The following is a 10,876-nucleotide window of genomic DNA, read 5'->3' as shown; positions in this document are numbered from 1 at the left end:
ACTCTGTGTAACCCTATCCCTCTCCGGTGTCTATATAAACCGGAGGGTTTTAGTCCGTAGGACGAACAACAATCATACCATAGGCTAGCTTCTAGGGTTTAGCCTCTTTGATCTCGTGGTAGATCTACTCTTGTACTACCCATATTATCAATATTAATCAAGCAGGAGTAGGGTTTTACCTCCATCGAGAGGGCCCGAACCTGGGTAAAAACATCGTGTCCCTTGTCTCCTGTTACCATCCGCCTAGACGCACAGTTCGGGACCCCCTACCCGAGATCCGTCGGTTTTGACACCGACATTGGTGCTTTCATTGAGAGTTCCTCGGTGCCGTCATCTTTAGGTCCGATGGCTCCTTCGATCATCAACAACGACGCGGTCCAGGGTGAGACTTTTCTCCCCGGACAGATCTTAGTATTCGGCGGCTTTGCACCGCGGGCCAATTCACTTGGTCATCTGGAGCAGATCGAAAGCTACGCCCCTGGCCATCAGGTCAGATTTTGGAGTTTGAACTACACGGCTGATATCCGCGGAGACTTGATCTTCGACGGATTCGAGCCACAGCCAAGCGCGCCGCACTGTCTCGATGGGTATGATCTAGCTCTGCCGCCGAACAGTGCCCTGGAGGCCGCACCAGCATCCGCTCCGACCCTTAGCTCAGAGCCGACTTCGCCGATCGAGGACGAGTGGCTGGACACCGCCTCAGGGGCTACGATCTCTATGGCGATTGAGCCGAACACCATCCCTGTCCCTTGCAAAGCCCGTTACTCTGAGGTGCCGGACTCCTCTCCGGACTCCGAACCTCCCGTGCCCCTGCCAATCAAATCCGATTGGGCGCCGGTTATGGAGTTCACTGCCGCGGACATCTTTCAGCACTCGCGCCTTGGCGACATCCTGAATTCACTAAAGTCTCTCTCTTTATCAGGAGAGCCCTGGCCGGACTATGGTCAGGAAGGTTGGGATGCGGACGACGAAGAAATTCAACACCCACCCACCACCCACTTCATAGCCACTGTCGAAAGTTTAAACGACGTGCTCAATTTCGACTCCGAAGACATCGGCGGTATGGACGACGATGTAGGAGATAACCACGAACCAGCACCTACAGGGTATTGGACAGCCACCCCATCTCACGATGTATACATGGTGGATACACCTAAAGGAAGTGACGACGAGGAACAACGGGACGCTACGAAGGATAAATCCCTCGAAAAGCAGTCAAGACGGCGACGAAAGCGCCGCACAAAGTCCCGCCTCGACAAAGACGGCGGCCATACAGACCCAGCCATAGAGCAGGTCGAACCGGTGGACGACGAACATGCCATTGAACAACCGTCCGAACAGGACAACTTGGATAAACAATCCGTCCCCAGCGAAGATAACAGTCCGGACGATCTCACACCGGACAAGTTGTTGGAGCAGAAGAACCTCCACAAAAGGCTCGTTGCCACTATGCGTAGCCTGAAAAAGCAGAAGCGGAAGCTCAAAACAGCGGAAGATGCACTCAGAATCAGATGGAGCAAAGTACTCAACACCGCAGACAAATACGGCGACAGTCGCCAAACAAAGAGCTACCCGAAGCGCAAACTACTGCCCGAATTCGATAAGGAGGCCTTAAAGCCCCCACAATCAAAGAACAAAGAGGCCGCCCGGTCGGATAGACGACCACATGACAAGCATAGAGCGGCAAGCGGCGCCGCACACAAGCTGGCACGCGATCCGCATAAGGATTCGCATCAAAAGGATGGCCGAGTTAGGTCCATCTACGGGCCAAGAAAGCAAGCTCTTCTAAGCAATGCAACATGCCAAATATCCGAACATCACGGCACACCCAAATATAGGGGTGCCGCACACCCCCTATGTTTCACCGATGAGGTGCTGGATCATGAATTTCCAGCGGGATTTAAACCCGTAAACATAGAATCATACGACGGAACAACAGACCCTAGAGTCTGGATTGAGGATTACATCCTCCACATACACATGGCTAGAGGAGATGATCTCCCCGCCATAAAATACTTACCCCTCAAGCTCAAAGGGTCAGCACGGCACTGGCTTAAAAGCCTCCCTGAAAATACCATTGGAAGTTGGGAAGAGCTCGAGAATGCTTTTCGGGCAAATTTTCAAGGGACTTATGTCCGCCCTCCGGATGCAGACGATTTAAGTCACATAACTCAACAACCCGGAGAGTCAGCCCGCAAATTCTGGAATAGGTTCCTCACCAAAAAGAACCAAATAGTCGACTGTCCGGACGCCGAAGCCTTAGCGGCTTTCAAACACAACGTCTGAGACGAATGGCTCGCCAGGCACCTTGGCCAGGAAAAGCCAAGAACAATGGCTGCACTAACAAGCCTCATGACCCGCTTTTGCGTGGGAGAGGATAGTTGGCTGGCAAGATGTAGTACCAGCGACCCAAGTACATCCGAAGTCAGAGATGGAAACGGGAAACCACGACGCAGCAAGGACCAGCGCCGGACAAGGGGAAACAGCCCGAGGAGCACGACAGTCAACGCCGGATTCAAAAGCTCTCGGCAGAATCATAAAAAACTGCCCCTCAAGGATAACAACCACGAGCTATCCAACTTAAACAAAATCTTGGACAAAATATGCCAAATCCACAGTACCCCCGGGAAGCCTGCAAACCATACCCACAGAGATTGTTGGGTCTTCAAGCAGTCCGACAAACTCAATGCCAAACACAAGGGGCTCGACACACCAAGCGAGGACGATGACGAACCCCACAAGCAGAGCACCGGAAAACAAAAGAATTTCCCACAAGAAGTCAAAACAGTAAACTCACTTCAAGTGATAAAAGGGAAAATCAGAACGGCGCCCATAGAAATACGCGCCGCACCGCCTATCCCAGCGGAGTCCCGACATTGGTTGTCAAAACCAATCACCTTTGATCATCAGGATTATTCCGGAAGTATCCGGAACGCAGGATGGACTGCCTTGATATTAGATCCTATAATCGACGGACTCCAATTCACAGAAGTCCTAATGGACGGCGGTAGTGATCTAAACCTGCTATATCAGGACACAATCTGCAAAATGGGGATAGACCCAACCAAAATTCGCCACAGCGACACCTCCTTCAAGGGGGTAATGCCAGGCCTATATGCCCATTGTACGGGCTCCCTACTGCTAGAAGTTGTGTTCGGCTCATTCGACAACTTCCGCCGTGAAAAGTTAACCTTCCATATCGCCCCACTCAAAAGTAGCTATCAAGAACTATTGGGACGTGAAGCTTTCGCCCGCTTTAACGCAATACCGCATTATGCATCTCTTACACTTAAAATGCCCGGTCCACGCGGCATCATCTCATTAAAGGGAAGTATCAAGTGTTACTCGAGCACGGAAGAACGTGAGACTGCCTGGACAGTCACACACTAATCCGGCTCCGCTAAACCAAGCACCTGAACAGGTCATTTGGACCCCGGACATGGCTAGACGAGTCTAGCGTAAACATATAAAGGCCTACTAGTCGCACACCCCCATACAAGGGGCTGCATGCATGAACAACAAGAGACAATAAGGCTCAATTTTATTCGCTTTTCGAATCGTACTCCATTTATTTAATATAAAGTACATTTTTCGCACGACCTTTCTTCAACTAAGTTCTTCTCTTTTACAGATGAACACCGTGCTACACCCGTCCAAGATACGACACAACGGAGACACAGGCGCAGACGTGTAGTAGGGACCCGTTGCAAGGATTCTTTTCAGATTAAGACCCTGCGTAAACCTTTTTTATTGTCTCTTGTTGATACACATCCCCCGGTTTCTTGCTATAACCGAGGAGGAGGCTGGCGTTTTCGCATCGGCCGCGTCAGAATTTTTTGCGCGTACCTGGACACCAGGGGTTTAGGGCATTGTTCTGCCCGTTTTCATCAAGACTGAATACCTTAGGGAGTGTTCGGCGTCTCGAGTTAGGCCTTATATGCATCAGCTCCGAATCATGTCTTTGGTCAAATGTTGGGTTTGCCCGGCTCCTGTGTTTTGCTGCCTTACGTTCCGTTCTATCGGCTAACGCGACACCAGGAGAACTACTGCGATTGTGCCCCGGTTCGGCCTGGTGAGCACCTCAGTAGAGAAAGCCGAAAACTGACTGTCATGATATAGTGTGAGATTGGTCAACCACTTGATGACCCACTGGAATGTTTAGAATTCCTCCGCATTAACGAAGGACCGTTTCCCGGTCAGGCACATACGCGCCCCGAATTCGGGAGGGCGCAGTGCCCCTAGGGGCTATATAGTAGCCCCACCATCGAACTCATATGGCTAAGTGAAAATGATAAAGCATTATAGTCAGGTTGCCTAGTTTGCTACGCTATCACCTCCTTTACAGGACCAAGACGTTGGATTAAGTGTGGCAAACACCCCCACACTATGTGCGTGGGGGCTGAAGCCGAAGACTGCCATCTTTCAAGTTATATACACATATACATTAACGGCCGCACAGGAGGTATTTTAATACTTGAACGCACAAGTATAAGAAGCCCTTATATTATATTGAAACATTGTTTCACAAATCATACATGTCATTAGAACATAATATCCTTCAAGCACTGCGTCTCTATTAAACGAGCGCCCTGCAGGACTTCCACAAAATAGTGCTCGGCAGGCACTCGGCTTCTGTCCAAATCCTGGGATGCAACGTCGATGGCCTTCATCTCCGCCCAGTATGTCTTGACACGGGCAAGAGCCATCCGCGCACCCTCTATGCATGTTGACCGCTTCATTGCACCAATATGCGGCACCGCACCAAGGAACTGCTGCACCAAGCCAAAATAACTCTTCGGCTCGGGCCTGTTCGGCCACAAATGAGTCACGCCATCCTTCATGGCAAGTCCGGACAACCTATTCAGCTCAGCCCATTCGGCCAAACGATCGGTCAATGGAAGCGGATGCTCTGGACTATGGAACTGCGACCAAAAAAGCTCTTCCATTCCGTGATCCTTTTGGCCTCGGAAGTGTTCGGCCGCGTCTGCGGCACTCGCCGTCAAGTCCAGATAAGCATCCTCTGCACCCCACAGCTGGCCCAACTGAGCCTACTTAGGATCCGTGAATTTCCTCCACACCAGAAAAGGCTTTCCAGCCGCAATATCTTCGGCCTGACGTAGCTCCTCTTTCATAGCTCTCATCACAGAATGAGCATCCTTGGCCTCAGTAGCGGCCTTTTTCAGGTCCTCTTGTTCCACTCGACCTTCTTTTTCAAGAAGCTCGCAACGGTCGGTAGCATTCTTCAACTTTACGGCCATCTCGGCCATTTCTTTCTTGCTTCGGCAGTGAGCAGCCTGTTCGGCTCTCAGCTCTTCGGCCGCTTTTAAGGCAGCCGCATCACTTTTTCGGGCTTGCTCCTTGGCTCGGGTGAGTTCCGCCTGAAGGTTATCCATGGCAGCGACACCATTTGCGTCAAGTATACATGTTGTAAGGCACAGGCATTAAGCTACCTTACCGGGTGTCCGCGGAGAAGCTGCATACCTTGTGACTCGTCAAGCCGCTTATTGACAAGCGCGATGTCAGAATCCGCCACGTCAAGTTGCCACTTTAGTTCGGCAAATTCATCAGTCCGGCTTGCCACCAGACGCTTCGCCACCTACATAGGAAGAGCGCGTATTATACCTGGGATTATGATCCTTGGCGCGCTGTCATTTTTGACAACGCACTGAGTCTCAGGGGCTACTATCTATACAGGGCGCATTCTATATGCAAAACTGTCAGAAGGTACATCATTTTGCGTACCTCAAAACCCGTCAGTAAACTTATGACGGCTTCATGCAACTCGCCTTCAGCGGATGAAATCCTTTCAATCACCGTACCCATTAGCGCACGGTGATCTTCCGAGATAGACGCTCGCCCAAGCAGATCTTTCAGCTCCTCCGACCGTACACCAGTCGGTGCCGGACTCGTCCGATGGCCTTTTTCGAAGGCCGGACGCGGAGGGCTTTGAGGGGACATACGACTGCCTTCAGGCCCCGCTGGATTCGGAGAAACCCTCCGTGACGACACCTCAGGGTCGTCCGCCTCGCATGACGGTACGGCAGGTGGAGGCGTTTCGCTCTCCATCATCTCCGGATCAAGATCCCCTGAAGACGAGCTCTGCTGAGAAGGGCTGAGATCCGAACTACAAGGAAAAATTTCGGTTATCTTCAGAAATAAAATAGGGATGTCTCTCATTTTAAGAAAACGCCCCTCTTTAGGGCTGATCTCCTTGGGGAAATAGTGTGGCCGGGGCATCTCCCGACGCAGGACCCTCTGGCGAAGATTTCTTCCCCCGCTTCGAGGCCTTGGTCTCCGGGTCTTCAGAAGCGTTCCTCTTCTCCCCCTAGAGGGAGGGATTCTTGATCCCTCCTTTCTCAATAAACTCCTTCACAGAGGCAGTAGCTCCCTTGTTCCCCCCTTCGCCTTCTTCAAAAGGCGCAGCCTCTAGCATCCTGGTTAACACAGGATCCGGCGTGGTCTCAGGGAGGGGGGCCGGGCACCGGATCAGTTTTGCTTTCGCTATCCACTCTTGTTCAAGGGACAGCTCTTTTAAAGGCAAGTTTATGATAGATATACGGATAGCATGTCCGTGTATAGGACTACTTACTTGAGTATCTGGGCAATTGCAGCTCGGGCCTGCGTCCTCGGTCAAGTCCGGACACATTGCTTGTGATCCGAAGAACAGTTGGTACATCTCCACGGGCGTTACGCCCATAAGATGTTGGAGAGCTCATGGTCCCTCCGGATTGAACTCCCACAGGAGGAGGGGGCGACGTTTGCAGGGCAGGGTGCGACGAATCAGCATGACCCGTGCTACCACGACCAGATTGATCTCTCTCTCTAGGAGGTCTCGAATACGGCCCTGCAACAAGGGCACGTCCTTGGACGCCCCCCAGTCGAGCCCTTTATTGACCCATGACGCCAGCCGCGGTGGATGACCCGAGCGAAAGGCAGGTGGCGCCACCCATTTGGTGCCCCTGGGAGCTGTGATATAAAACCACTCTTGTTTCCACAGACTGAGCTCCTCTTGAAAAGAGCCCTCGGGCCATGGAGCGTCAACATTCTTGCTTATAACAGCCCCTCCGCACTCTGCCTGCTGCCCCCTGATCATCTTCGGTTCCACTTTGAAGGTTTTGAGCCACAACCCAAAGTGAGGGGTAATGCGGAGGAAGGCTTCACATACGACAATGAACGATGAGATGTGGAGGATGGACTCCGGATCCAAGTCATGAAATTCCAGCCCATAATAAAACATGAGCCCCCTCACAAAGGGATCCGTCGGGAAGCCTAACCCCTGAAGGAAGTGATACATGAACACCACGCTCTCACCAGGCCTGGGAGTGGGAATAACCTGCCCTTGGGTAGGCAGCCTGTGTGAAATTTCACCGGTTAGATACCTGGCGTCTCTCAGCTTTAGCACGTCTTCTTCCGTGACGGAGGAAGGCATCCACCGGCCTTGCAGGTCGGAGCCGGACATCCTCGGAGGTCCGAAGCGCCTAAATTTAGAGCTTTGGGTGTTGGAACTCGAGGCGAGGGGCGGATTCGATTGAGATTGAAAGAAAGGAGCGGGCCTTGGTCTCGCTATAAAGAGGTTGAATACCAAGAGCCCTCCCCGTGACCGTTCGGGACTCGCCTTCGATAGAGGAGGCGTGCCAACGGGCACGACTGGGTTACCCACACCCGTATTAATGAGAATCCCGGAATAAGGGGACACGATCTCTGCTTTGACAAGACGTGCCAAAGAAACCGCCTCGCTAAACACGCTGAGGTGGGACAGTAAAAACGATTCCAATAAAGGCTTGGCCGTGGTGTGACGTCACGCCGCAGAATACGTCAGCAGATTGAATTTGTGTAAAGATTATTCTCTCTACAGTGGTATGTGGAACTTATTTTGCAGAGCCGGACACTATCCTTGTGTTCAAAATCTTCTATGAAGTATTCGGAGGAGGAACCCGCCTTGCAATGCCGAAGACAATATGCGCGCCGGACTCGTCGTCATTGAAGCCTGGTTCAGGGGCTACTGAGGGAGTCCTGGATTAGGGGGTGTCCGGATAGCCGAACTATCACCTTTGGTCGGACTCCTGGACTGTGAAGATACAAGATTGAAGACTTCGTCCCGTGTCCGGATGGGACTTTCCTTGGCGTGGAAGGCAAGCTTGGCGATACGGATACGTAGATCTCCTACCATTGTAACCGACTCTGTGTAACCCTAACCCTCTCCGGTGTCTATATAAACTGGAGGGTTTTAGTCCGTAGGACGAACAACAATCATGCCATAGGCTAGCTTCTAGGGTTTAGCCTCTTTGATCTCGTGATAGATCTACTCTTGTACAACCCATATCATCAATATTAATCAAGTAGGAGTAGGGTTTTACCTCCATCGAGAGGGCCCGAACCTGGGTAAAAACATCGTGCCCCTTGTCTCCTGTTACCATCCGCCTAGACGCACAGTTCGGGACCCCCTACCCGAGATCCGCCGGTTTTGACACCGACACACATGATCATGTGGATGACCGGTCATGTATGCCAGCTTTGCTTAAGGGCATTTGAGATCACTATTCAACTTTGCAAAGATCTCCCATTCACGACAGCAGTCCGCCAGCTTGTGTCATCCTGGGTGGAAGCCCACCTCCCTATCGGTTCAGCGGCCACCTAATAGTCCATCAATTCTTGGTGTGAAGGGATGCTGAAGGAGATCGACAATGACCAAAAGAAGTGCCACAACAATACCCTAATCTATGTGGAACGTCTGGAAAGAAAAAATTGCCTCATTTTCGACAACAGGAAAATGACATATATTAAGGTCGTGTACCTAGCCTTCGAACACATCACACACAGAGCCATCGCATTTAGGCCAAGGGTTAACCAAAACCATGAGTAATTAGCATATGGGACTTTTGAGTCTTCTTGGTAGCTACCGGTAGTACAAATCTCTAAGCTGGTATAAAAGAAGACCATCGACAATGACAATATTTTTGTTTCACATTTAAATGACAACAACAAATGATTTTAACCAGTGGAGAAACAGAACTGATGAATGCATGATAATCTTCGACAACTACTCATTAGTTGTGATGTAAATTTCTTACACTCCAAAACAACATTCCTCCTTCTCCGTCGCAAGTGAGCAGCCTCGTTGTGCTTCCAAATAGTTTTAGCATAGACACGAGAACTAGCAGCCGATTGTCTCTTTCCAAGATCGGGAGCAAATCTAATATGTTGACAGCGAGTAGTAGAAAACACATTGGGGTCAAACCAACATCTCTATCTCCAAACAGAGCTTCTAGATAGCCCTTCGATAATCAATCAATTCTTGTAGCCTCAAAATTGCCACAACTCCTTTTTCTCTCCATTGTCGCATATATTTATATTTACTTTAGTTTCACCCCACCCTGATTTAACTATATTATTTCTAACGTATGGAACTAAATCATATTCGGATCCGTGATTTTAAATGTCTCAATTCAAAATCAGAATTTCTAAGCATGGAAATGACATATCCTAGTAAAAGAAACATCATGCAAATAATTCATACGACGGTCCTCAAACATACACCATCCAATATAATTAAACATAGTCCATCTATTAACCCACCAATAAGCCTGAATGTTCCTTTTTGTATGGTGCATTCTCTCCTTCCCTCTCCAGCTTCTCATTTTCGGCCTTCCACCCTAGTGGTTTCTTCTTACTAGGTGGTGCTAGATTGAGGAGTTGGACTCTAGCTGTCATACCCTTCTCTGATGGCGTCAAAGACTTGTCGGACCTTGATCTCTTGTTTGACAAGGTGTAGTCCTTGCCATATTAGACAAATCTTCAACTTGAGCCAAGAGTGAAGTAGGCCAGATGTCCTCTCTTTTTTCCTTTTACAATTTCCTTTTACAATGCATGGGCTTCTCCAAACTACGCCAAAGGAAACCATTAGTACACATAGAAATGACAAAAAAACGGGAATCTGGTCAAGGGACTAGTTAACTTTGATGCTCTTAATATGGTATTGATGCTTGGATGACAATGCTCAGTTTAACTTGCATGCTATTATTCTCTCCTTCATAATTGTAGCCGATCGATGCTCAAGAGGGTTAGCAGTTCTATCAAACTTGATATATTATGTTGAGGTGGTAGTGCTCGGCAATCCATTTTCAATTTGCCTCCCCCCGCTATTCATCGCCTACAATGGGATCATACAGTAATTTTCCATAAGAGGCACAATTGGATGTTCTCATCGTGGGTGTAATTGCCTAATATTTATGCACTTCGTTTAGCACCACTGCTTGCAGATAGCATTATCCTCGAGTGGCATTGACAATGAAATTGCATCAACATCGGTTTTCTAGGATATCATACTGGCGCAGGAACGATCTCTTCCATCACGTGCAAACAACTCGATACAAGTAGCATATGAAAAAAATATGTCACATTTTGGCGACATTTCAATTGACATTGACATGCACATACATTGTAGTTGGCATTAACTTCACATGCCCACAATTCACAAATGCATGCACATATGAATAGTCCATTTCACATATTCACAATTCATACATTCACATATGCACATACATATAAATCATCCATGTCAATTGTAGCATATAACACTAAACTCACATGTGAACCATAGAAATGCAACATATAACACTAAACTCATCTACAAGATCAATTTGTGAAAGAAAAAAAAACTTGGTCCGGTGGCAGTGGCGCGGTGGTACTCTTAGGGGGGCGGCACTCGGCTTCGTTGAGGAGGGAGCGACAACCGACGACAGGGGAGGAGCTCGGCTGATGACAAGGTGCAGCACAGGGTATGGAGGAGTTGAGGTAGGGGAGGTCAGAGGTGCATATGTGCATAGGCCCGGCGGGTCTTTTGGCCAGCGGCGCAGGGTGGGAAGGGAGAAGGGGC

This window comes from Triticum dicoccoides, chromosome 1B (assembly GCF_002162155.2).
Source record: "Triticum dicoccoides isolate Atlit2015 ecotype Zavitan chromosome 1B, WEW_v2.0, whole genome shotgun sequence".
Taxonomy (NCBI): Eukaryota; Viridiplantae; Streptophyta; class Magnoliopsida; order Poales; family Poaceae; genus Triticum; species Triticum dicoccoides.
The sequence above is the reverse complement of the archived record's forward strand: the minus strand, read 5'-3'. Positions refer to the sequence as shown.